This window comes from Oratosquilla oratoria, chromosome 43, assembly GCF_046742065.1.
Source record: "Oratosquilla oratoria isolate Oo_2021 chromosome 43, ASM4674206v1, whole genome shotgun sequence".
In the NCBI taxonomy this organism is placed as follows: domain Eukaryota; kingdom Metazoa; phylum Arthropoda; class Malacostraca; order Stomatopoda; family Squillidae; genus Oratosquilla; species Oratosquilla oratoria.
This window is the reverse complement of record NC_134819.1, coordinates 2,822,969-2,850,468: the sequence shown is the minus strand read 5'-3', so window position 1 is coordinate 2,850,468 and position 27,500 is coordinate 2,822,969.

The following is a 27,500-nucleotide window of genomic DNA, read 5'->3' as shown; positions in this document are numbered from 1 at the left end:
GAAGAGCACCCGACAGTGTATCACACCGGCGCTTTGATTGTAGCAAGCTCCGCAAACCACAACTGGCACAAAACTTCAGAGAAGCCTGCGAACGTCATCTTGCAGAGCCTGAGGATCAGGGCAATGTATAGCACAACTGGATCACCCTAAGAGACGCCATAACCTGTGTCGCAGAGGAAATCATCGGCTACGCAAACAAGAAAAGGCAGGACTGGTTTGACGAGAGTGACGATGCTATCTCTACTCTCATTGAGGCTAAACGCCAGACGCGTCTGACCATGGAGAACCAGCCCACAGCTGCAAATAAACGTGCTCACAAGCAAGCTGTAGCTGAATGCCAAAGAGGCATCCGAGAAGCCCAGAACACCTGGTGGCAAAAGAAAGCTGCAGAAATACAAAGCTACGCTCACCAGCGAGACCTGTGAAGCTTTTATGCAGCAACAAAATAAATTTTCGGTCGCACACGGTCATCAGTGGGTGGCTTAAAGGATGTGGATGGGGCCACGACCATCACCGACAGCGAGGGCATTTTGCTAAGGTGGAAGTCTCACTTTGAAAATCTCCTCAACGACCAGGTTGACACCCCTGACAACCTCCTGCGAATGACCCCGCAATATCCCGTCCGTCACTGGATGGCACTAACCCCCTCCGTCTAGGATTTTAATAAAGCCCTTAAACTCATGAGACCCGGCAAAGCCTCAGGTCCCGACAACGTCCAACTGGAGCTCCTCACGCACGGTAGCCCAGAGCTGAGGAACCGTCTCATGCTTCTCATACTGAAAATATGGAAGACGAAGACCCTCCCTAGTGACTTCCACGATGCAACAATCGTTACAATATTCAAAAAAAGGAGACCAGGAGAATTGCAACAACTACCGGGGAATATCACTACTGAGCATCGCAAGCCAAATATTCGACCGCATTCTCCTTGACCGCCTCCTCGTCCTCGCAGAAGACGTCCTGCCAGAGTCCAAGTGCGGATTTCGACCTTCCCGTGGGACCATTGACATGATCTTCTGCGCACGACAACTACAAGAGAAGACCCTTGAACAACAGCAGCCCGCAATGTATATCTTCTGGGACTTAAAAAAGGCCTTCGATAAAGTACCCCGACCCGCTATGTGGGCAGTCCTTGCTAGTTTTGGCTGCCCATCCGACTTTGACACCTTGGTGCGTGCCCTGCATGATGAAATGGTGGGGAGAGTATGCCACCAGAACTCCCTCTCCGAGCCATTCCCCATCAACGGTGGTTTGAAACAGGGCTGTGTTCTGGCTCCAACGTGTTTCTCTCTTTACACAGCAGCGATGCTTAACGAGATACCACCAGGCACACCTTCAATCGACCTCCGTTTCCGCATGGATGGGGGAGTTTTCAACCTGGCTCGACTCCGCGCTAGAACTGAGACCACCATATGTCCGGTGCGAGAGCTGCAATATGCCGATGACAACGCCACCCCAGATCAGACTGCAAAGGACCTTCAGTCACTAGCAGATGCATACAATGCAGCCTATGAACGTTTTGGGATGCAGGTCGATACAGATAAGACCAAAATACTAGTCCAACACCCACCTGGTCTCCTGTTCCCTAATACCAACACCATCGTAAATGGCCAACCTCTAGAAGAAGTGGACCAGTTTACATACCTAGGAAGCATCCTAACATCTACTCCCACATGCAAGAAAGACGTGGAGAACAGGATCAGGGCAGCCGACTTTGCCTTTGGTCGACTCAACTATCGCGTGTTCAACAACCACGCACTGACGTTGGCCACTAAAATCATGGTCTTAAAGGCAGTAGTCCTCTCCACGCTCTTATACGCCTGCGAAACATGGACCGTATACAGAAGCGATATACAAAACCTGGAACACTCCAACAATATAAGCTAAGGCAAATTTTGAATATTACTTGGGAGAGTCGCACCACCAACCTGGAATTACTGGACAGAGCTTCAATGACCAGCGTTGAGGCCACCATCATCCACCACCGCCTCCGCTGGGCAGGACACCTCCACAGAATGAACCCATCCAATCTCTCCAAGAAAATGCTCTATAGCGAGCTCGCCAACGGGACCAGACCACGGGGAGCACCTAAACTGCGCTACAAGGACCAGCTGAAGCACACCCTGGCAATGACCAACATCGACCCTTCCTCGTGGGAACAAACTGCCAGGGATCGGACAGTATGGAGGAGTACAACACGCCAAGGCACCGAGGACTTTGAGGAGAGGAGGAGGGAAAATGATGAGGCAAGAAGAAGGAGAAGAAGAGAGCGACGAGAACAACCCCGTCCTCCCCCCACACTCCCCTCCGAACACTGCCCGCGACTCTCCCACCACCGACTAGGCCTTGCAAGTCATACTAAACACAAACATCAACGAAGATAGGAGACGAATGACTAGAACCCGATACTCGGACACGAGTGGGTGCCGACGACGATGTATGTATATATTTATGTATATATATATGTATATATATATGTATATATATATATATATATATATATATATATATATATATATATATATATATGTGTGTGTGTGTGTGTGTGTGTGTGTATATGTATATACATATAATATGTATATATATATATGTATATATATATATATGTGTGTGTGTGTATGTATATACATATAATATATATACATATATATATATATATATATATATATATACATATATATATATGTGTGTGTATATATGTACATATGATATATACATATGTATATATATATATAATATATATGTATATATATATATATATATACATATATATATATATGTACATATATATGTATATATATATATATACACATATATATAAATATTATATATATATATATATATATATATATATATATATATATATTTGTGAGGGCTTGCGGTTGTGCTTGTGTTTGTGCTTGTGCTTGCGTGTGCCTGCGTGTGCGTGTGTGCGCGCGCGTGTGCGTTCGTGAGTGTGTTCGTGTCTTAGGTCACACCATTACCTATAGAACAGGCATATAATAACTCTGAGCTCTTATCTGGGTGGGTAATAGCTGACGATAACGGGTCTAACACATGATATAAGACCATGGCAGCTCACTTACACACTCCCTTTACCTATGTTCTTTGACTTCACAGTGAAGGAACCCTACAGAACTGATATCGATTTCTAAACCCTCAAGTTGAAGTCCAAAATTTTGACATCTTGAGGAAGACTGACGAAGTTTTTTTTTCGCGGAAACATTTCGTTATGCAAGACATTCTACCAACCATAGTTCTCACCCTTGTCTTGTGTCACGTGTTGGACTCGTAGTCGACAGTTATTACCCTCCCGGGTGAGTGCTTAAGGTACGTTTAGCTCGGTGCGATTATCCCTCAAAGATGATCGTTTATGATGATCGTCAAATGATTGTCTAGAGCACTAGTTCTTTGTTTTTGAATGGGACTGTTTTAAGCTACAAAGTATGAGGTTGATGATTTTAACCGAACCTACCAACACGTTTACCAGGTATGATGCGAGTCACCCACCATTGGCTCTAGTAGGCTAATAGTTAATCGCACCCAGCAAAGCGTAGCATTAGAGCTGTGTGTGTATGTAAGTGAACCTTCTGTTGATTACAAGTCTAACATGCGTTCGTGGATTAATCTCTCATGGGTAAAGGAAGGAGTTTTGCATTTTTAGTTAATAGGCTTTAAGTTCAACTCCGTGAGAGTTATCATTGCCTGACTAAGAATATCCAAACGACAACCCAGATGGATGTCCATAAATTGAACCACCTTAACATGATTAAAATATTCATCTTAATTCATAATATTTTGTTTTACTTGATTTCATCTTAATTCTTTTTTATCTATTCATTTGTTTATTCATTTATTTATTTTTGTCTTGTGTCGGTTCTCATTGAGTAAAGAGGACAAATTAGTAGCAATCACAACACATGAAATTAACTCAACTTCTCAAGATCTATTGTAATTGGCTAATGAATGAGTATGTTGGGGGTATGTGACGTATAATTGTTTGTTTCTATGTTGTGTAGGACATATTTTTTTAAGTTATAAAATATTTGGACAAGTTTACTTATAGATTACTGACGCTTCATAAAATTGTGCTGGATTATAGATAAGATTACACCGTATTACACATTTTTTGTTTCCCGGTTCTAAGTGTCATTTCCTGGTTTATCATACCCCATTATTATAACAAAACACTATCATTTAATAAAAAGTTTGAGTCTATGATTAGGATTTTGATATTTCAAATTTCTATATTTTTCAATATATTCTTTTTTATTTATCAGTTCATATAATTAAATCAACAAAGCATATATTTATTTTATGACTCATACTTATAAAAAACAAACAAGTGAAAACAAATGACAGTTATAAAGCAACTAAAACACGTCAGAAAGGACTGGATTTCCTGAATTTGCGGCTATAGTTCAGGTCGCCCTCCGCACCAACCCCCAGATATAGGCCCCATCATTCTCTCCTTTTTATCAAACTACTTGTCTTAGAGTTCGCCTGTAACGGGTGGCACTGGCACGGGATACTTGGAGCAGTGAGGCATTGGAGTATTTGGTGGTATATCTGGGTAATTCACAGCAGCAGCATTCTTTCCTTTCCGCCGCTTGCTAGTATCTACCATAAAAAAAAAGTTTGTGGAGTGGTCTGTTGCCTCTAGCCAGACCCGTGGGTTGGAGAGTTTTGGGAACTTTTTATCAATTTCCAGACACCCTTCCAACGTCTTTATACAGTGCTCGCAACAGTAGTGAGGGGTCCAGGGCTTGGCCTGGTCTCTAACTGGTATCACGAAGTACTTCTGGTAGGCTTCACAAACGTTCGCCGACGATTCCAAGGACAATTTTTGCCTCCTTTCTTTATGTACTCACCACATTTATAACAGAAGTCAGGTGGGTACCGGTAGCTCTTTGAAGCCATCAGAAACAGAAATATATGGAATCAGAAAATATGGAACTTATAGATCTGAAGTATGAATTATATATATATATATATATATATATATACTGTATATACATATATATATATATATATATATATATATATATATATATATATTAAATGGTGTTATCGTACAAAAGAAAATAAGAACGTAAGAATGGAGAGACTGTATGAGACCATAAAGCCTAGTCTATGCACTTCCATGTCCATTGCCACTTATCATACCAATCCATAAAGTCATCTAACCTTTGCTTGAAAGAAACAGTTTAAGTGCTCAGTACACGATTACTAAGTTTATTTCATTCGTTAACCACTCTATTGGTAAACCATTTCTTACCTATTTTCATCTTCAATCTAAATTTGTGCATCTGTTAGCGGTGAATGAAATATGATGTAATGTCACGGTTACTTTATAAAACGGTGACAGATGAAAGGTGGTAGTATCACGTCTTAGACAGGGCCACGATAAGATATCTTTGTCAGTATGAAAACTTAACTATTTATTGTTTATCATTATTATTATTTATCTAGTCCTACTCCTCTATAGCGCTACACAGGATCGATTGGATTTTTCTTAACTGATGTATAATACATACATGTTACAAAGCTTATACTAGAAACACGTTACATTGAACAAATAAAAATTGAAGAAAAATGACAAAAAACTCACTTATGAAAAATACCTAGTCGAAATCGATAAACAACAAAGATTAATAAAAAATCACCTTACCCCCCAAATAAAAACATTACAACAAATCATCGAAATCATAGCACTTTGAGAATAAAAAAAGTAAACTTAACTTGAAGCTTTTGGTATTATACATCTTACATATGTGCAATAGTAAGCTGGTAAATACCCCTAGGAGTAGCAAATTTAAAGAAACGATTTTTTTAGAAGCGTATACCTACGCAATATAGCACGAGAAAAATAAATATTGAGTTTGTAAATCAAAATACATCATTGTAATATATGTTTTTCTTTGCGGAAACCAATAACAGAAAACGTTTCTATGTGGTAATTGTTATTGGGAATCTTTTAGTGCTTACCTTCGTTCGGGAAACTTTCCACAAAATGTTTATTTCTTTCGATTCAGGAGTATTTCCTGAAGCTTTGAACTGCGCCTATCATAACTTTAAATAAGATACGATTTAACTCCCCTCCTCTTTATTTGATTGTTAAATTTATGTAATAAATTTTAGTTTGATAAATTGGGGATTGAACTTTTGAGAATTTAATTAAAAGTCAATATTTACCCGTAGCCTTTTGAGCTTTTTCGAACTCGTAAGAGTCCCACCGAATACAGGCCACACTAACGTCGCGACAGACCACCCAGGGCTCTGGTTCCAGACGGACCTCAAATTTAGAAACGTTAAGGCAAGGGGACCTACGTCTTTGGAATTCTAAGGCAAGCCTTAATCTTCAGATTTCAAATACCACAGTTTGAGAACCCAACCTGGTAGAAACTGTGACTGGTAAGTTCTCGAACGTTAATCTTTGAATTTGTTAAACCTTAATTTTCATAGATTTAATCTTCTCAAACTTTTGTTTGAAATAATCTTCTCAAACATCGGTTGAATTAAGCTTCTCTAACAATATTTGAATTTAACTTGTTAATTATCTTTTGCAGTCGATTCCGACTTTAAGTAACATATTTCCCCCTTTGTCGTAAACTACAATCGTGTCGACTCATTTTAATTTTGATAGATTCGTAGGCCGAAATCGACGATGACACTGATGAATCTTGAAGTACAGGTACCGAATTACTATATGCAGATTAGGTTAGGTTAGGTTAGGTAGGTAAGTTAGGTTAGGTGAGGTTAGAAAAGACGGATTTATCATAATTTAATTTCTTCGACCTCCGCATCTACCAAAACAAAGCTGTCGAAATGGCTACGTTTGTTGGTGTATCGCTTTTAGCAACTTTTACTGTTATTGATTTCTGCTAAGAAAAATATATATTACCATGGTGTATTATAGTTTGCAACATTTATGTTTCTTTTTGTATTGCTAAATCGCGTAGGTGTTTACTAAGAATTTACCGACACGAAAACCAACCTTCGAAGGACATCTTGTTTCCGATAACGTTACACTGTGGGTAGTTTGGCAAGTACTACCTTCTACAATAGCTAATACCCTAATTTACCTATAGGCATAATAGGCAATGGCTTAGGACCAACGGGTAACTGACGGCCCATTAAAACTGAGTTGCCACACAAGATACTAAAATGTGCCATATTTCTATAAATTTGGGGTCCCACTGATGAGTTTGGCCCTCAAGATAGTAAATCCGGACCTGCCCCCACTGCTTGAAACACTTGTAACGTATCCCTCAAACATTGTGGAAACCAGTTAATAAAGTCCGATATGTTAACATACAGAGCTTGTATGGTATTCTTATTCTTATACGTAGCCAGTGAAGCTCAACCAGAACAGGTAATTCTTTACCTCCTGGGAAAGTGGGTATATGGTTACTTTTTATGAATGAAATTGACTTTATCAATTACATATACTGAAATGGAAAGAATAATGCAAACTAAAACAACCCTTACGCAATCAGTGAGTTACACAATAATCCAAACTGTAAAATTATACTAGCAATGTAATAATAATATTGATTCAACCATGTGAATGATAGTATGGAGTCAATGTATTCTGTAAATAATGAATAATGTGTAAGAGACTGTTAAGTAAAGAGTCGTCTTACTTTTAACAGATGTCAGATAGATATGTTCACTTTTGATATTTACACACTATAAGATCACTAGTACACTCATCTAAAACGGCTAGCAATAGAATGATTGTTTTTCTTAACTAGTTAATTTCAAAAGCCCACTTTGAACGGTTGTCCCCTGTATCAAATTCGAAATATCTATAATTCCCAACCAATCACAAGCAAGCTTATTTACTAAAATTAAGGTTTAATAAATTCAAGAATACGTTTGAGAACTTACCGGTGACTGTTTTCTACCAGGTTGGTTTCTCAAACGGCGGTATTTTGAAATATGAAGACCAAAAAACCTTTGAACTCCAAAGACGTAGGTCCCTTGCCTTGACGTTTCTAAATTTGAGGTCCGTCTGGAACCAGAGCTCTGGGTATTCTGTCGCGCCGTAAGTGCGGACTGTATTCGGAGATATTACGAGTTCGAAAAGAGCTCAAAAGGTCACGGGTTAATATTGACTCTAAGTACACATACATACATATACCAAGGCTCTTTCCCCCTTACAAGGGAGGTAGCCAAAAATGGAAGGCATAAAATAATTTGCACCCATTCCATCCCTGAATACACTCCACACCCCTCCACCCTCCCTCCCATCTGAGCACCTCCTGAATGACGGGTCATCCCTGCACCCTGTCCACTGCCCTGGGTCAGAAGCAGTGTCGCAAGACATAGCACATCCACAGAAAGGCCGCTTTATTAAATCGGCGACCCCCCTCTCCGTCCCCCCATTGCATAAAAGGAGAGGACGGGGAGAAATCCCTTCGGGCTGCGTCAAATTTTGCTCTCAAATACTACCTCACCCCCATAACATTCTTTAATCCACCAAGGCATTTACTTGCTTCTCTCAATCTACATTCTACCTCCACCTTCACTCCACCTTTTCCTGCCACATTTGCACCCAAGTATCTAAAACTATCCACTTCCTCCAGTCGCTCTCCCTTAATGCTCACTTCCAGTCTACTGCCACTTTCACCCCTTGTACATCTCATCACCTTACTTTTACCCACATTTATCTTTAGCTTTCTTCTATCACATACTCTCCCAAACTCTGCCACCAACTTCCTCAATCCCTCCTCCGATCCTGCCACAAGCGCAGTGTCGTCCGCAAACAACATCTGGCTCACCTCCCACTTTTCTCCATTTTCTTTAACCATCTCCAATCCCTTGCCCACTACCCTTGCATTTACCTCTCGCACCACCCCATCCATGTATAAGTTGAACAGCCAGGGCGACATAACGCATCCTTGACGAAGTCCCACCTTTACCTCGAACCACTCACTCTCTCCATTTCCAATCCTAACACAAGCTCTACTACTCTCATATAAACCTAATAGCTCCCAGAAGCTTTCCTCCTATCCCGTATATCTGCATAACCTCCCACAGTGCCTTTCTGTCTACCCTATCATAAGCCTTTTCCAGATCCATAAAAGCCCAAAAAACATCCTTCCCCTTTCCTATAGCTTTCTCACATATCTGTCTTACCACAAAGATCTGATCTACAAAACCTCTACCCGTCCTAAATCCACACTGTTCCTCATCAATTACTCCCTCTGTTCCTCTCCTAATCCTTTCAATCAAGATCCTCCCATAAGCCTAAGTAATTTCTCAAATTTAACCCCCCGATTTATCAAATCAAAATTTATTACATAGATTTAACAATCAAATAAAGAGGAGGGGAGTTAAATCGTATCTTATTTAAAGTTACGATTGGTGGTGTTTGAAGTTTCAGGAAATGTTCCTGAATCGAAAGAAATAAACACTTTGAGGGAAATTTTCCCGAACGAAGGTAAGCACTAAAGATTCCCAATAACAATTACCACAACCTCCCCGACAAAAAAAAAAAAAAAGTTTTTAAAAAAATAACACTTTTGAAGAAAATTTACAATGACACTTTAGCAGCTAGAGACCTTACTTGTTCTCTAGAGGCTAGCGCAGTCTTACGAGAAGGTCTCAAAGAGGTAAGTTCTGAATTGACATATTCGTCTCCCAAAGAAATAACTTCCAAGTTTGAGACCTCTTGAAAAGGTTCCAACTCGCCAGCCTGCAAAGTAGCATCCACTGGGGATTCATCCTCATGAAAGGAATGTAACTCGGAATGGAGCTCTAGAGCGATTAAAAGTCTAACATTGACCTTAACAGAGTTTTCGTCAGACTTAATGACAGAAACTGTACGAATCACTTGATCTTGGTCAGTATAAGCGTCAACAACACGAACCAAGGGCCAGAGGGGTCTGGTCTTAAAGGGCAGTTTAAAGAAGGCAATGTTACCCTTTTTGCAGTTTCTAGAACTGTGGTACGCAGATCTATGCCTTTCCCTTAAGCTTACCAAGTACTCTGTCAGCAATAGTTTCTTAAACTCTTCATAAAAAAAGTCCCTAGAGTTCATGATTAAGTGAAGAAGAGAAGGATGGTCTTCTCCTAATTCCCATTCAGGGATTTGTTCCAAGTCGCCAAACATCAAGGAAGGAATGGCCCTTACTATAAGGAAATTATTAGGGGTAATAACATCTTCGTTTTCACTTCACGATAAGTAAGATGTCTATTGTTCAAAATTTATTGAGCATCGGACAAAAGAGTGGCAATCTCTACCAGGGAGGGAACAGACCTCCCCAAAACCTTATAGAAACATTGTTTCACTGTCTGAATCAACCTTTCCCAAGTGGCATAAACAGGGATGGTTCTGTGCTGAACAGGGGAAGTTTTAAACTTCTCTTCAAATTCAGGTGACGATGGAAGTTGTCCAATAGTACTTCTCGCTTGTATAAAGAATTTGGCATTATTCTAATAAATTACTGAAGGAATTCCATATCTGTAAGTAAATCTAACGAAAGTCAAAAGTAGACTCAGCGGTGGACAGAATCCACGAGTTCCATAAGTGCCCTGTGTAATCCACACCAATATGGGCAAAGGGCACACTTAAATTTACTCTAGTGGCAGGTAACGAGGAAGGAGAATGATAGTTAACAGCACGGGAATTATATTTCTTACAAACTATACAATCCTTAAAGATCCAGAATCCATGCTTGCGAAGGAAATTAAGAGTAGCTTGCAGTCCTGTATGCATTACTTGGCAATGGGTAAAAAGTATCAAGTCTAGTCAAGTGATGGGATTTGGAAAAAAAAAGGGGGGGGGGATTCTCAACCTTATATTTGAGGTCAAGGTTCTTGTCAATTCTGCCCTTGGACCTTATCAAACCATTCTTGTCCAAGAACAAGTTCATTTGACTTACCTAAGAGGTACGTCATAAGAATTGGGTTCTTTGAATATGCCAATTCAGCGGGGAAGGCATCCCTTTGCATTATATCCATCAAATAATTAAAAGCGGCCTTAGCAGGGTTAGCATGAAACCTCTTAAACAAATAGACAGCTTTAGATCAAGGAAGTATGGTGCAAAAGTTTGCTGTAAGAAGAAAACCTCAAGACATCAACTAGAGGAGGAGAGTGAACTTGCACAACAGCGGCATTGACAATGTCTCCCTTGATGCTAGAGGGACTACATCCCAAGTGACCCTTCGGCCAAACATGAGGTGGCAACAACAACCATTCCATTCCATTAACCCACCAATTGAATTTTCCCTAAGACATTCCATCACTGCAAGGTTTGGTGACAAAATCAGCCATATTATGTTCAGAAGGAACATAGGTAAAGGAAATAGGAGTATACTTGGCTTTGAAATTTTCCAAAAGATTGGAAATTTCCTTCAATCTATTATTAACAAATATGTTTCTTCTTAGGAGCCTTGTTAGTCAGAATCCAAGGAAGAGCAATTTGACTATCAACAAGGAGTACAACAGAATCAATCAAATGGGTAGACACCAATCCTTCCTCAAAAATAGTTTTGGGGCATTTTAAAGATAATAAAGCTGTCATAAACTCCAGAAAAGGCAATGTTCTTTGTTTAATAGGAGCCACCCTGACTTTGGTAAATAGAAGAGAGCCATTAGACTCCTTTATTTCTCTTCTCACTTGTCATGCATAGATGGCACACCCATAAGCTTCCTTCGAATCATCAGCAAAAACAAATAATTTAAGTGGAGATTCTGAACAAAAGGTTTTCCTTTTAAAGGATAAGTCATTAACCTCAAAGTTTTCACATAACTTCTTCCATCTTGTTAGGAACTCGCTATCTAATTTCAAGCCCCAATCTACCATTTTTTGGCACATCTCTCTAATAAGAATTTTTCTTTGTAATACCACAGGAGAAAAAAGACTTAATGGATCAAACATAGAAGCCAAAGAAGACAAAACTTGTCTTTTGGTTGAGGCATCTTTGCTAATGGAAACATCATTGATTTTCAAGGTATCTTAATTCTTATTATGAATATATTCCAACATCTTTAGGTCTTTCTTATTGCAAAGGACTTCTTGTTCAAGATTTGAAAGAGTAGAAGCATAGTTTCATGTCCACTCCCTGAGAGCTAAACCTCCATTTATTATGACCTTATTGATTCTCTCGACCATAGTAGGGAGGGAACGAAATTCATTGGAAGTGTAGATCAGATTGCTTACATAGAATTTATCCTTAATGAACAAGGCAGTTTGAGAGTCAGGCTGCATGGAAAGATGATGTTGGATTATGAAGTTCAGTATGAAGAGAAAGCAGATGAAACCAAAAATAATAGTATTATACATGTAAGGAATATATTGGTTGTTAATCCTCCTAAAGAAACAGAACCTTTTACGATCACCCTCATCCTTCAAACGGATCTGCAAAAAGGATTTCATAATATCAGCTAAATGACAAAATTGTTGGTTCTGAAGTACAACAAGAGAGAGAGGAGGTTGTTCATCAAATCAACTCCCGGGAATGCAGCCTCATTTAAAGAAGGGGCCTTTCCTATTTTGAGGGAGCAGTTGAAAACAGGTCTTATTTTAGAGGTGGTAAGATCCCCATTCGTAAGTACATGCCTATGGGGGTATAAAAATTTTGCCAGGGACTCTTAGTAACGGGTTGAATAATGACCAAGGCCTCTTGCTGATCAAACACAACCTCATATTCCTCCATGTGGCCCTTTTGCTCAAGCCAAATCTTTAGATTTGAGGGATCAAGGTCCACCAAATCCCTTTTCCACGGAATCTTTATATAATAGTGGCCACCCTCAAATGAAAATTTACTGTTTAAATTTATCAACCTTAAAAGCATTAATGTCGGGGGTTTGTTCTTCTTTAATGCCTATGGGTTCTAAAAAATATATAAATAGATAAAAATTATCAAGACCGTACTCTACATTAGAGTTCACTAAAACTTCCTGCAGGGGATTAAATTGTAAACTTACTGGTTCCAGGCAGAAATTGACAAGTAACTTTTCCTTGCCTAACTTTTTGGGAGAAAAGAATTTAACAGTGTTTTTAGAATGTGTACAGGAAGTTCCCTTCTCAGGTTTCTTTAGAGAAATTTCTTTGGCTTTCAAAGAAGAATTGTAGAAAATAAGAGAATCACTATTGTATTCCTCAATACAATTTAACGAACCTACTCCAAGGTCAGATTCGGGATTTATCCTCAAAGGTTTCCCTTTAAATTTGAAGCTATCAGAACAGTAATGTACATTTCAGGAACCCCCTTTTCATCCTTCTTATATAGAAAGGTTTCTCAATAGGAGGGATATATTGAACCCCAGTCCCTAATGGAATGAAACCATCAGCAAGTTTAATAACCTTGCAAGACGAGCTACTATATAAGGGGCCTCTCTCAATAGAAAACTGCTGAAAGTTTTGCAGATTGTCATTTCCAATGATCCCCAAAACCTCCAGTTGATCTCCCTTCACCTTGGGAAAACTAAAGGAAAACAACAAAAATCATGATTATTCATACTTTGGAGTACAAAGGCTAAGGAAGGAATTTGTATGGACAAGTTGAATCCCACAATTGAAAAAACTAAATGAAACAGTTTCATTCCGGAGGGAAGTTTGAGATTCGCAGCGTAATTAAAACCTCTTATTCATTAGAGGTAAACCAAATGAAGAAACCAACTTGCCCATGAGAGGACTTAAACAAGGTCTTACTCTGTCCTCCACCAATTCCTTATTAGTAATCGAAAACTGGGCTCCAATGTCTAATAGGAAGAGACATTGGGCAGTTCTCTTGGCTCTACTAGCTGGAAGGGAAACCAAAGGAACAATAGAATCGGACCAACCATGGAAATTAAGTAATTTCCTTTCGGAAGGAGGCAACTTGTTAGCCCTAGGACACATGGCTCTTTGGTGCTTGGATTTGTTACACACGAAACATTTATAAGGTAAAGCGGCCTTTAACTCGGGGCATTCCAAAGAGCCATATCCATGATTCAAACATCGATTACACAGTCCTAATTGAGCCGCTCTAGCTCTTCTGTGTTCAAGAGAAGGAAGAGCACTTTGAGCTTGCATGGTCAGTAGCAGGGCAAAATCTGCATCTAAAGATTGACTTCTTAACGGAATCTGGATTAATCTCAAAAGAATGACTAACTCCCTTGTTAGAATCAACAGCAGATTTTTTCAAGGAATTTTCTTTGAAGGCAAGGGAGCGTAGTTATAATAACCATACGAATGAAAATAGTATTGTATACAAAATACCTTGTAAAAATTGCCCATCTTCAAATTTTGGGGAAACAGGCCGTGGATTAGAAAAAAGATTATACGAACTTAAAAATTATGTACGAACCCACAGGCTTTCTAATTCTATAGTAAGACACATAAATGCACATGACCACCTTCCGGACTGGGACAATACAAATATAATAAATAAAGGTTCAACGAAGAAATTAAGGAAAACAATGCAAACATCCTATATTAATGCTAATAATAACATCAATCATAGAGATGGTTTTATATGCTTGGCAAAAGCTATAAGTTTATTGGTAGTTGATGAAAACAAACGGACAAATGTTCCGAGCACGACAATCTTTCCTAGGCACCCTGTGAGATGACATGCTTGTGTATAAGATGTCCATGTTGTACTTTATTGTTAAGCTTTGTGATTAAGACCCTAAGGGTCGAAACGTTAAGGCAGTAAAATTCTTCCATTATTCCTCGTATACTTCCTTCGTCTTCAGTTACATTTGTCATAGTTTAAATCAATGGGTTGTTATCCTTATAGTGTTCAGTAGCTCATGCAAAAGTGCACACAAAAACATTGTTAATGCTATCAAGATGACAGCTTAACCTAGGCTATTGTAATACTAGCTTCCCAATATGTAATGATAACTTATTATTCCCTTTCATCACGTCTAAGGCAATGCTTAGAATAGGTATAAAATATGTTGAAAGTACTATCGACATTCGTAGCGACAAACAAAGATATTAGCGACATCTCTGGAACAGGCGACCAAACTAACGTTTGTATATGTGATGACGACCACACGCTATAGCCAAGGCTTCCAGTCACTGTGTAACTTATATTATTTATTTGGGGGAATTCGCGGCAGCTATTTTGATTGGCCAGTGCATTTGTTGGTTCTCAAAGACAAATGGAATAACTATTTGGTTTTACCAAGTGAAAGATAACTAAACTTTTTATATGTAACCATGATGAAAACGATTTGTTTTCTTATATAAACGCAATATTGCGTCTGATAGTGTATCTACTTTTTTGATAAAGAACAAATTTGATACTTGAGAGATGAAATGAAAGAATTGTAAATTCATACTACAGTGTCAACACGCACAACCTTCAACACTGTGTGTGTTTTCTAGAGGTACAGCGGCTCTAGTTCTCTAGAAGAGAGTTACAATCAATTTCATTGGTGTGCAATGAGTTATAATAGATTGCAATGATATAGCATACCAGCAGGTGACTGTTTGCTCCATAACAGAATCGGATGCAAAAAATAAGATAAACACATACATATACCAAAGGCTTTTTCCCCTTACACGGGGGGTAGACAAGAATCTGTATATATGTTTTTTCTTCCTGTATATATGTGCATCTATATTTTATACTAGGTGCTCACACTCAGTTCTGTTATGTACATACATTTAGTCATAAGGAAATTTTATTCATGTAATTGTAACCGTGTTGGCAGCCGACACTCATTCTCTTCGTCACGCCCTACGTGACATGGGTCAGACGAAGCTTGGCTATACTACTGTCAAGACTTATCAATAAAGTGAAGTATCAAGCGACGCCTATATCTTAATGCCTACAAAGAATTACAAAGAAGGAGCATGCCAACAGGAGACCTTATGGTCCATAACTAGATCGGATGCGGAAAAATTATAATAATGTTAAATAAATTAAAGAAAAATAAAAAAAATTATAACAATATAAATAATAACAAATATAATAAATGCATAGGTATAGTTAAGTAATAAACAAACAGATAAATAGTAAATAATAATAAATTTACAGACAACTGATAATAAATGACAATCAAGCAAATAATAATAAACAAAAATATAATTAAACAAACTAATGTAGAGCAATACAAGTCTAAAAGATGAGAATGTACTTATCCAAGTGAATTATTGTTTATGTTGAAACTGTCGTGTACATATTTGAAATTTACCCTAATTATCTCGCCAACAAACTGTGTTATATATATATATATATATATATATATATATAAATATATATATATATATATATTTTTTTTTTCAAAAGGAAGCTACAATTAACCTGGAATTTTCTTGCAGAGTAACTGAAAAATATGTAAGGTATATTGAGACAATGTCTGAAGTGGTATTGGTGTTTTTATTAAATTTCTAAAATAACCCTGACAAAAGCTTCCAAACGTAATCCAATATAGCCACGTTCCCAAACGTTCTGTCATCTAATGTAGACGTGTCTTCATGCGGTATAGCACCACAGAGAAATGTTGGACTGACCGGAAACTCTCTTGTTCATTGGTCCGATCGGGTGTTGATTACATAGTGCCACACAAAGGACTTACGGACTCAGTTTCTACCCCCACTCATCCCCTGTCTTCCTTCAGCCCCATTTCTTCCTCACCGGGGTTCTCAGCACAAAGGCATCTCCCTCTTCTTCTCTGACCTATACCAGCTGAGATTTCTCCCACGGTTTTTCACCTCGTCCCCTTCCTCATTTTCATTGATTCTCAAAACATAACTCTCGCCAACAACTCACATCAATACAAAGTAATGACACCTTCTTCTTCATCACTGTATGATTACGTTTTCAATCAAACATATGCTCCCGTAAAGTTTTCTTCCATACTTGTCTATTTTCCTTACATTTCTTTCAACAAATTTTTTATCAATAATTCATAGATTTGTCTCGGTATCTGTGATAATGCTTTGTTTTATAATGATATATGCTCCCTCAACTAAGACCAGACTTCTATCCCCCTGAAGAAACTGATCTCGGCCTGAAAAGGATCTCGATAATAAAAAATTCTCAAAATTAATAAATGTCATAAAAAACATCACGTTTTAGATCTAGCAAGCTGGATTACAGTTCTCTCCTACTCACCCTTTCTCAACAAAAATTCAAAGCTCTACTTATCTTCCCCCTTCTCCAGCAAATATCTAACTTCTCTGATGACCGTTCCCTCCATCTCCATCTCCTTTCACTCAATCTCCATTTATCCCTATTTCTGTGAAGCCACAAAGGACCGCATGGACACCCCTGACCAACCACAGTGGCGTCCTCTCTTCTCACTTTGACTCTTTCGTCATCAAAGCTGTTTAACCTTACTCATCGTGCATTCTTCTCTGAATTAAGATCTATCTCTTGCTTACCTGCCTCATTAACTCACCTTTGCTTGCCTACAACCCCACATTGCCGCCCCCCCTTTATAACTGTCCCTTTGCCTGCCTGCCCCTCCCTCTACCTGTTTGCCCCCCTCCCTTCTACCTGCCTGCCCTCTTTGCCTACCTTCTCTCTACTTGCATGCTTTCCTCCTTGCCTGCCTGAACCCTTACTTTCACTTTCCCTGGTTACCCGCTTCTATGCTTGCACCTTCTCCACACACTCCCTGATCCCACACATTACTGATCCTACACACTGCCTTACCCCAACTTTACCTTTCACCCAGACTAACTGCCACCCCTACTACCTTCCCACACCACTACCTTCTCCATAATGCCTCTCACTCACACGACGTGTACATCGGCACACTAACTTCCACCCTACACTGCCTTACCCCCTACACTGACTGTCCCCGGCTTAATGCCTTCCCCTCACACTGCAATCTCCCACACTGCCTTCCCCCGATACTGCCTTACCCCAACACTACCATCCACCGACACTGATTTCGCTACATTGTCTTCCCCCCCCCACTCCCTTCTCTCATACTCGTGCCCCTACATTGCCTTCACCCATACACTGCTTTTCCTTACAATGTTTTCCCATACAGTTTCCCCCCACACTGCCTTCCCCCACACTGTCTTCCCCCACACTGCCTCCCCTCTAGACTGACTTTCCAGTTATGCTGCATTCCCTCACTGCCTTCTCCAAAACTGTCTTCTCCCAACACTGCCTTTCCCCCACACTGCCTTCCTACCTCACTCCCTCCTCCCTACAATACTTTACCCGTCCGCACTTCATTTATTCTACACTGCTTTCCTCACACTGTCTTGTACCCACACTCTTACCCCATACTGTCATCCCTACATTGCCTTCCCCCTACCCTGCCTGTCCCCCGACACAATGCCTTCCCCAAATACTGCCTTGACCCTTACATAGTCTTCCTCCACACTACATCCCCCCCACACTGCCTTCCCTCTACACTGCCTTCCACCCACACACACTGCCTTCTAAGCACACTGCCTTCCAACCCCACTGCCTTTCCCCCACACTGCCTTTCCCCAACACTGCCTTCCTCCTACATTAACTTCCCCTCTCACTGCCTTTCCCCGACCCTGCTTTCCCGCTACATTACCTGTTCCCCTACTTAATAACTTCCCCCACACTGACTTCCCCAAAAATACTTTCCCCCCACACTGCCTTCTCCCACACTGCCTTCCCCTACACTGCCTTCTCCCACACTGCTTTCCCCCACACTACATCCCCACACACTGCCTTCCCACACACTCCCTTCCTACACAGCCTTCCCCCACAATGCCTTCCCCTACACTTTTTCCCCACACTGTCTTCCCCCCACACTGCCCTCCCCCGACTGCCTTCCCCTACTGCATTCCTCCCACACTCACTTCCCCCCACACTGCCTTCCCACTAAACTGCCTTTCCCTAACATTGCCTTTCTCCGAAGCTACCTTTCTCTGAAACTGAATTTCCCCCACATTGCCTTCCCCCGAACACTGCCCACCCCCTATACTGACTTCCACCCGCACTGCCTTCCCCCACACCACCTTCCCCCACACAACCTTCACCCACGTTGTTTTCCCCCACATTCCCTTCCCTATACGCTCCCTTCCCCCCATACTCCTTTCCCTCACAATTGTGTAGACTTGCTTGTGGTTTTCTCTAATATCGCCGTCTAGATTGGACAACATCTCTAATCATTCCAGGAGGAAAACACTGGTGGTTACCAATAGAAAAAAATTATATATATTTATAGTTTATTCTCTACTATCTACTGCTTACTTTACTTCTACAATGTACAATACATGAACTGAGTATGGACACAGTATCCATGCATAGGTTATTTATATACAAGCATTGAGAACACATATTAGAAATATAACGGATGTATGACAACTTGCAGTTGACAATGGCGCATCCATGGGGCCTTTTTCGCTTGGCCGAAATGACCACGGTGAATCTGACATGCTCTAGCTAACGCGTACGTGTGTGCATTTGCACGGTGGACATCTAAGGGATTGAATATTTCCTTTAACCATTTTGCAGCAGATGTTCGGCTCAGCTACCACTCACTGACCACAGTGAGGTTAATGCTCAATGACGATAAGAAGTAGTACAAGAATTTTGGATATACAGATAAATACACAGTGTTTGAACAATGATTGTATCGGGAAACACTAATGATTGAAATGAAATGGACTTAATTTTAAGAATATGTGGAAGTAGATGTTATTTCCTTTCGCCTAGGCAAAATGCGCTCTTATGAAGCTGTTGTTCGACTGCGAAGATTGTAACGGGGGAAAGGAATAGAGGAAGAAATGAAAACGATTGGTGATGGTCCTCTATTGCAGGGGTAGTATGAACTGATGAAGAGTCTCTATGCCGAGGTCACGGGGGACTCTTTTGATATGATCTTTGTGCAATACGGTCTCTGTAAGATCGTGTAACCTGAATGCTTTGACTTTGCTATTTGGCTCACGTCCAATAATACGATAGGATCCAGAGAATTTAGGGGAGAGCTTTGAGGAGCGGGTGTGGTTGAGGGTATAAGCAATGTCTCAAAGCTCAAAGATCCCACATTGCCTTCCCCCAACAATGCTTTCCCTTACTGTGCATTCCTCCTACACTGCCTTCCACCCACACTACCTATCACCTAGCACACTGCCTCCCCCCACACTGCCTTCCCAACACAATGTCTTCCCCTCACTCTCCCCCCTCACTGCTTTTCCCCACAGTGCCTTCCCCCTACATTGGCTTTCCGTACACTACCTTCCCCTTACACTGCCTTCACCCACACTGCCCTCCTCCACCTATCACCTGGCACAATTCCTCCAACTATGCCTTCCCCCCACACTGCCTTCCCTCACAACGATATCCCTAATACTGCATTCCTCCTATATTGCCTTCCACCTACACTATCTTTCACCTAACACAATGCTTCCCCACTTCCTTCTCCCACACTATCTTCCCCCACATTGCCTTCCTCCTACACTACCTGGCACCTGGTACAATGCCTTTCCCCCACACTGCCTCTACCCTTGACTGCCTTCCCCCCACACTACCTCTCATCTGGCACTGCACCTATCTCCCACACTGCCTTTCCCTCACACTACCTGTCGCCTGGCCTAATATCTTTACCCACTCCCCACTGCCTTCATCTTACAGTCCCTTTCCCCACACTGCCTTCGACCTACAATGCCTTCTACCTACACTACCTGTCCTTTGGTACAGTGCCTTCCCTCACACTGCCTTCCCCCACACTGCCTTCCCACTACAATGCCTTCTACCTACACTACCTGTCCTTTGGTACAGTGCCTTCCCTCACACTGCCTTCCCCCACACTGCCTTCCCACTACAATCCCTTCTACCAACACTATCACTTAGCACAATCCTTTCCACCTACACTGCTTTCCCCACACACTGCCTTCCCTCACAACACTGCCCTCCCCCCACGCTGCCATCCCCCACACTGCTTTCCCCCTACACTACCTTCACCCACACTGCCTTTCCCCAACACTGCCTTCCCCCAACAATGGCTTCCCCCATAATGCCTTACCCAACACTGCCTTCCCCCTAGACTGCCTCCCACCCACACTACCTGTCACTCAGTACAATGCTTTCTCCCCCAAAATGCCTTCCCACTACAGTGCACTGCCTTTCTCATACGCTGTCTTTCCCTCACACTGCCTTCCATCCAAACTACCTCCCCCCACAATGCCTTCCCCTACACTGCCTCCCCCTACACTGTCTTCGACCCACACTACCTGTCACCTGGCACAATGCTTTCCCCCACACCGCCTTGCCCCTACACAGCCTTCACCATACTCTGTCTTCACACCACACTGCCCCCCTCCACACACACTACATGGCAACTAACACAATTCCTTCCCCTCACACTGCCTTCCTTTCACACTGTCTTTCCCCCATACTAGCTTTCATCTGGCACAATGCCTTCCCCCCACACCACCTTCCTCCCACAGTGTCTTCCCCCCACACTCCCTTTCCACCAAACTGTCGACCCCACACACTATCTGTCACCTGGTACACTGCCTTCCCCCACACTGTCTTCCTTCACAATGTCTTCTCCTCACACTTACTTCCCCTACACTGCTTTCCCACAGCACTGCCTTCCCCACACACTTCCTTCCCCAACACCGCCTTCCCACCACACCACCCCTACACTGCCTTCCTTCTACACCGGCTTTCCAGCTCAGTCTTACCCTATACTGCCTTCCCCTTTAAGCGGCCCATACACGATCAATTATATTGCGGAATTTCATTGTCAATACTCTGAATTGACAATTAAATTGACCGTGCATGGGCGATATATTGCCCGTACACAATTAAATTGACCGTGTATTGGCGATATATCACCCATACACTGTCAATTTAATTGTCAATTCAGAGTATTGACAATGAAATTGCGCAATATAATTGATCGTGTATGGGCCGCTTAACACTGCCTTCCACCCATACTACTTCTCACCTGGCACAATGAACCCACACTGCATTCCCCCAACACTACCTGTCACCTATCACAATACCTTCCCCTCACACTATCTTCCCTCTACAATGCCCTCCCTTACACTGCTCTCCCCCTACACTCTCTTTCACACATACTAACTGTCACCTAATACAATACCTTTGCCCACAACTGCCTTTCCTCCCCCTGACTTCGCCTAAGACTACCTGGCCCCCACACTGTACACCTCTCTCTTTAAGTTTTCTCTTCTAGCCTACTCTCTTTTATGTTCTATTCTCTCCCTCTATCTTTAAGTACTTTCTCCTTGCTTTCTACCCTTTCGCCTCCTCTACCTTCCGCATCCCTCCTTCTCTGCAAAACAAATTCCTGTTCTGTCTTTACTCTTTGTTGACCTCCCTCTCTCTCTCCTTAATACTTTTCTCCTCTCTTTCTCTCACTTTAATCCTTCTTTTCTTTAACCTTCCTCTATCTTTAATTCTCCTCTCCTCTTTTCCTCTCTTTTTAATATTCATCTCATCTCTTCTCATCCCCCTTTCCTTCCCCTCTCTCTCTGTAACACACTCTCCTGTTCCCTCGACGCTTCCATTTTTAATCCAAAGAATCTCCCACGGCTTTCACAGAGGTAATCCACAATACCTGTCTTCGCTTGATCCAACTGCCACACGGGCGTTGCTAGGTTTTCTTTATTACTTTCTTACTTTTTCTTCTCCCTTTCCACACCAACCTTTGTATGAGTGTTTGCGTATTTGTGTGTGTGTAAGGGGGAAAAAGCCTTTGGTATATGTATGTATGTATGTATGTATGTATGTATGTATGTATGTATGTATGTATGTATGTATGTATGTATGTATGTATGTATGTATGTATGTATGTATGTATGTATGTATGTATGTATGTATGTATGTATGTATGTATGTATGTATGCATGTATGTATGTATGTATGTATGCATTTACCTAGTTGTATTTTACGGAAAGAGAGCCTTGTATAGTTTTAGGATTCACTGTTTCCTCATTTAGGTTGTTCCAGATATCTATCACTCTGTGTGGTAAGCTATTTTTTTCAGATCTCTTCTGTAACTGTCCTTCTTAAGTTTCTTTTCATGTCCTCTTGTTTTTCTTCCGTCCCACTTTAGTAAGTCGTCCCTATCAAGAATTTCCATCCCTTTCATAATTCTGTAGATGGTTAGCAAATCACCTCTTTCTCTTCTTTGTTCCAGGGTTGGTAGATTTAGTTTATCCAATCTTTGTTCGTATGTCAAACTAGAGAGTGTTGGTGCCATCTTTGTCGTTGCCCTTTGAATTCTTTCTAGTTTATTTATTTATTTATTTATTTATTTATTTATTTATGTATTTATTATTATTATTTTTTTTTAGAACTAGGTGTCCATAGTGTCGCAACGTATTCCAGTTTTTGCCCCTATCAGTGTAACTAATATTTTCTTTACCATTTCTTCATCCACGTAGTCAAAGGCTACTTTCATTGATCAAAGGATTACAAAGGCGGAGCATGCCGACAGGAGACCTTTTGGTCCATATCGAGGTCGGATAGGAAAAAAAAAATCATAATAATAAATAAATAAATAAAAAATATGATAATGTAAATAACAAATAAAATACATAAATAAATGTATAGGTATAGTTAGATAATAAACAAACAGGTAAATAGTAAATAATAATGAATTGACATATAACTAATAATAAATGAAAATAAAAAAGACAACTGATAACAAAACAAAAACAAATAGTATGAAATAAATTATAATCATTACAGCATCTTGCTTAGGTGTTTATCTAAATGATTTTTAAAGCTTCGAACTGAACTACATTGCACTACCTGTGCAGGAAGTTTATTCCATTCATTAACTACACGGTTGGCGAAGTTGTTTCTACCTACTTCCAAATTGAATCTATTTCCGGACAGTTTGAGACCATTGTTTCTTGTCTGATTCTCATTCAATGTGAAAATTTGGTCACTTTTGATGTTGTCAATTCCCTTTATAATCTTAAAGACCTGTATCAAGTCACTTCTGAGTCTACGCTTTTTTAGGGAAAACAGATTCATGTGCTTAAGTCGATTTTCGTATGATTTATTTTTGATATTTGGAATCAGTTTTGTGGCTCGCCGTTGTACTTTTTCCAGTCTGTCAATGTCTTTAATGAGATTCGGTGACCATACGGAAACAGCATATTCCAAATGTGGACGAACTAACGATTTATGTATCTTGTTAACGAGTGATGGACTTTTGAAATCAAAAGATCGCGCAATCAGTCCTAGAATCTTATTTGCTTTCTCAGAGGCTGAAATACACTGCTTGGATGATTTGAGATTGTTACTGATAATTACGCCGAGATCTTTTTCACTATTCACTTTTGTTAACGAATTTCCAAATAACTTGTAATCATACTGTTATTTTTACCTATGTGCATTTACTTGTGTTAAATTTCATTAGCCACTTTTCAGACCATTGCAGTAATTTATCTAAATCTTCTTGAATATCTAATTGATTTAAGTGACAATTTGCCATTCCGCACAGTTTTGTATCATCAGCAAATTTGGAAACAGTAGAATAGGAGTGGCCCAAGAATGGAGCCCTGAGGAACTCCACTTGTAACATTTTTCCCTCTAGAAGTTTTTCCATTTAAAACAACTCTCTGTTTTCGATCATTCAATCAATTACTAGTCCAACTTGATAGACTACCACTTATTCCGTATGAAGCGAATTTAGTAAGTAGTCTTTCGTGTGGGACGGTATCAAAAGCTTTTGCAAAGTCTAGATATATTAAATCTATATTGTTTCTTTTGTCATAATTCGAGATAACTGTGTTGTAGAATTCGAGTAAGTTAGTCACGCAAGAACGTTTCCGTCTGAAACCATGCTGGCTATCATTTATCAAACGGTTACTTTCTAAATGATGTTCGATAGCATCTCTGATGATAGTTTCCATTATTTTTCCTACGATTGAAGTCAAACTTATAGGCCTATAGTTATTTAGTTTCTTTTTGTCACCTTTTTTGAATATGGGTGTAACGTTAGCTAGCTTCCATTCTCTTGGGACATCTCCGGATATGATGTATTTCTTGAAAATAATTTCTAATGGAACAACAATCTCATTTTCATTTTTCATTTCCTTTAAGATTCTTAGATGCCAACCGTCAGGCCCTTGTGTTTTATTAACTTTGAGTTTCTCTATACACCTTTTAATTTTTTCTTTTGTTGTATTTACCGTGGTGAGTAGGTTTACCCTAGACTTTTCACAGGTTTCATTTTGGAGTTCACTTTGGGGTGTTTCGTTTACGAATACTGAGCTAAAATAGTTGTTTAAAATATTACACATTCCTTCATTTGAATATTCAAGTTGACCGTCAGCAGATAATAGTGCTCTTAATAAAAGTTTCTCGGACTAATTTGTTGGCATGCTTGTCTGGTGTCATTTCATTAGAGATTTACTCCTAGGTCCCTTTCCTAGTTGACTGCATTAACTCCCTTTGTCCCAATTACATATTGACCCGATATTCTATTTTTGTTTTTTCCGAATTCAATTATGCTATATTTTTTAATGTTGAAGTTTACTTCACACTTCTCACTCCATTTCCAAACTTTGTCCAGGACTTCTTGAAAAGATTTGCAGTCTTCCTCTTTACTTACACTCTTTAGCAGTTTTGTATAATCTGCAAATAAGTTCATATAATATTGCACACCTTCATCCATGTTATTTATATAAATAACAAACATTATCGGGGCCAATACAGAGCCTTATGGGACTGCACTTTTCATATATTCCCAATTTGAATTCTTTAAGTATCGCCCTAATTTTTCTCCCGTTCAAGAAATCTTTAATTCATTCCAATAGTATTGCATCTATCATTTCATTTTTTCTTAGTAGCTTTTTGTGTGGTACTTTGTCAAAAAGCCTTTTGTAAGTCAAAGAAAGTACAATCTGCCCATCCGTTTCTTTCTTGTATTATTTCTACTAATCTTGAGTAAAAGCATATTAAGTTTGTGGTACATCATCTTCCACTTCTAAAACCAAATTGTTTAGGATTTAGTATTTTTTGTTCTTCCAAGTGTTTAATCCATTTATTCCTAATAACTTTTTCGCATATTTTTGCTACTGTACCTGTAGGGGATACTGGTCTATAGTTTGTTGGAATTTCTTTGTCTCCTTTGTATATTGGTACAATATTTGCATTTTTTAAATCTTGTGGTACTTCTCCTTTTTTTTTTCTTTAGTAAGAAGTCAATTATCTTCTGTGTTTTGTACGTTAGCTCATCTATACACTCTTTCAATATCCAATTTGCAATTTCATCCGGCCTGTGTGACTTTCTGACGTCAAGGTTTTCTATTTGGTCCATTATTTCTTTCTGTATCACCGCTATATCTTTCATTCCGGGGATCTTCCTCGCTGTCCTTCCTCCTAAACTTGTGAGCTTTCAATTGTAAATACAGACCTAAAATGCCTGATCATAACTTCAGCCATTTCTACATCATCTATATATTTTTTACTTCCTTCGCGCAGTTTCACTATTTCGTGTTTGTCTTTTAGTTTATCATTTGTATATCAGTAAAATAGCTTTGGTTGGTCTTTGCGTATATCTATTATATCTTTTTCGTATTTTCTTTTTTCCTCCCTGCGTATATCTACATATTCGTTTCTCAGTTTGTTGTATGTTTGCTTTTTGTTTTGTCTATTTATCCATATTTTCCAGGCTTTGTCTCTTCTATCTTTAGCCTCATTACACTTTTTGTTATACCAATACTTTATGTAAGCCCTTTTTTTTTTTGTTTCTTCTTTGGTACCTATCTATCTGTTCCCTCCTTGTATTTTCATTTTAATATGTTACATTTCTCTTCCATCTTTGCTTCTTCATTTGAAACTTTTTGTTAGTTAGCGTTTTGAAAAATTCCTCTAAGTTTTACAAAGTACGTTTTGTTGTACATTAATCTTCCTTCTCTACTTTTCCCATTTCTTCTCACATCATTTTGTTCTTTTAGTTCGAACTCTACTAGTGTCTTGTAATTCGTTTTGTTTACTATTTCAGGCTCAGATGTGAATATTAAGTCTAATCTCGGCGGTTTTTTATTGTTTCTATACCTGGTATTTTCCTTGACCAATTGAGTCAATGTACGAGTATAATCAACGGTCATATCCGGTAGAGTGTTGCCCCAGAGTTCCTTTCCACCTTTTACTGTCATTTCTTCCCAATTTATTTCCTTTTCGTTAAAGTCACCCGTAATCACTATGTTTCCTCCATCTATCAGTAACTCAAATAATGCATTCCTTGTGTATCCCAGTAAATTGGAATGATCACTATCAGACAAAGTCTGTGTTTTTGGGGGCACATAATACTACTATAAATATTCTACTTTTCGTATTACTATTTACAAATTTAATCATAATCAATTCCACATTATGTTTTCCTTCTGTTATTTTTGTCATATTTAAGTCCTTTCTAGTCAATAATATGACTCCTCCCCCTGTTTATCCGTTCCATTTTTCGCCCAATGATGTATAGACCTTGTCCCATTATAACTAATGACAGAGGATCTTTCAATTTTGTCTCCACAATTCTCATTATGTCTGGTTTCTCTATTAACAGATATTCGTTTAGTTTATTTATTCCAGAAATTATACCGTCCATGTTTGGGTAT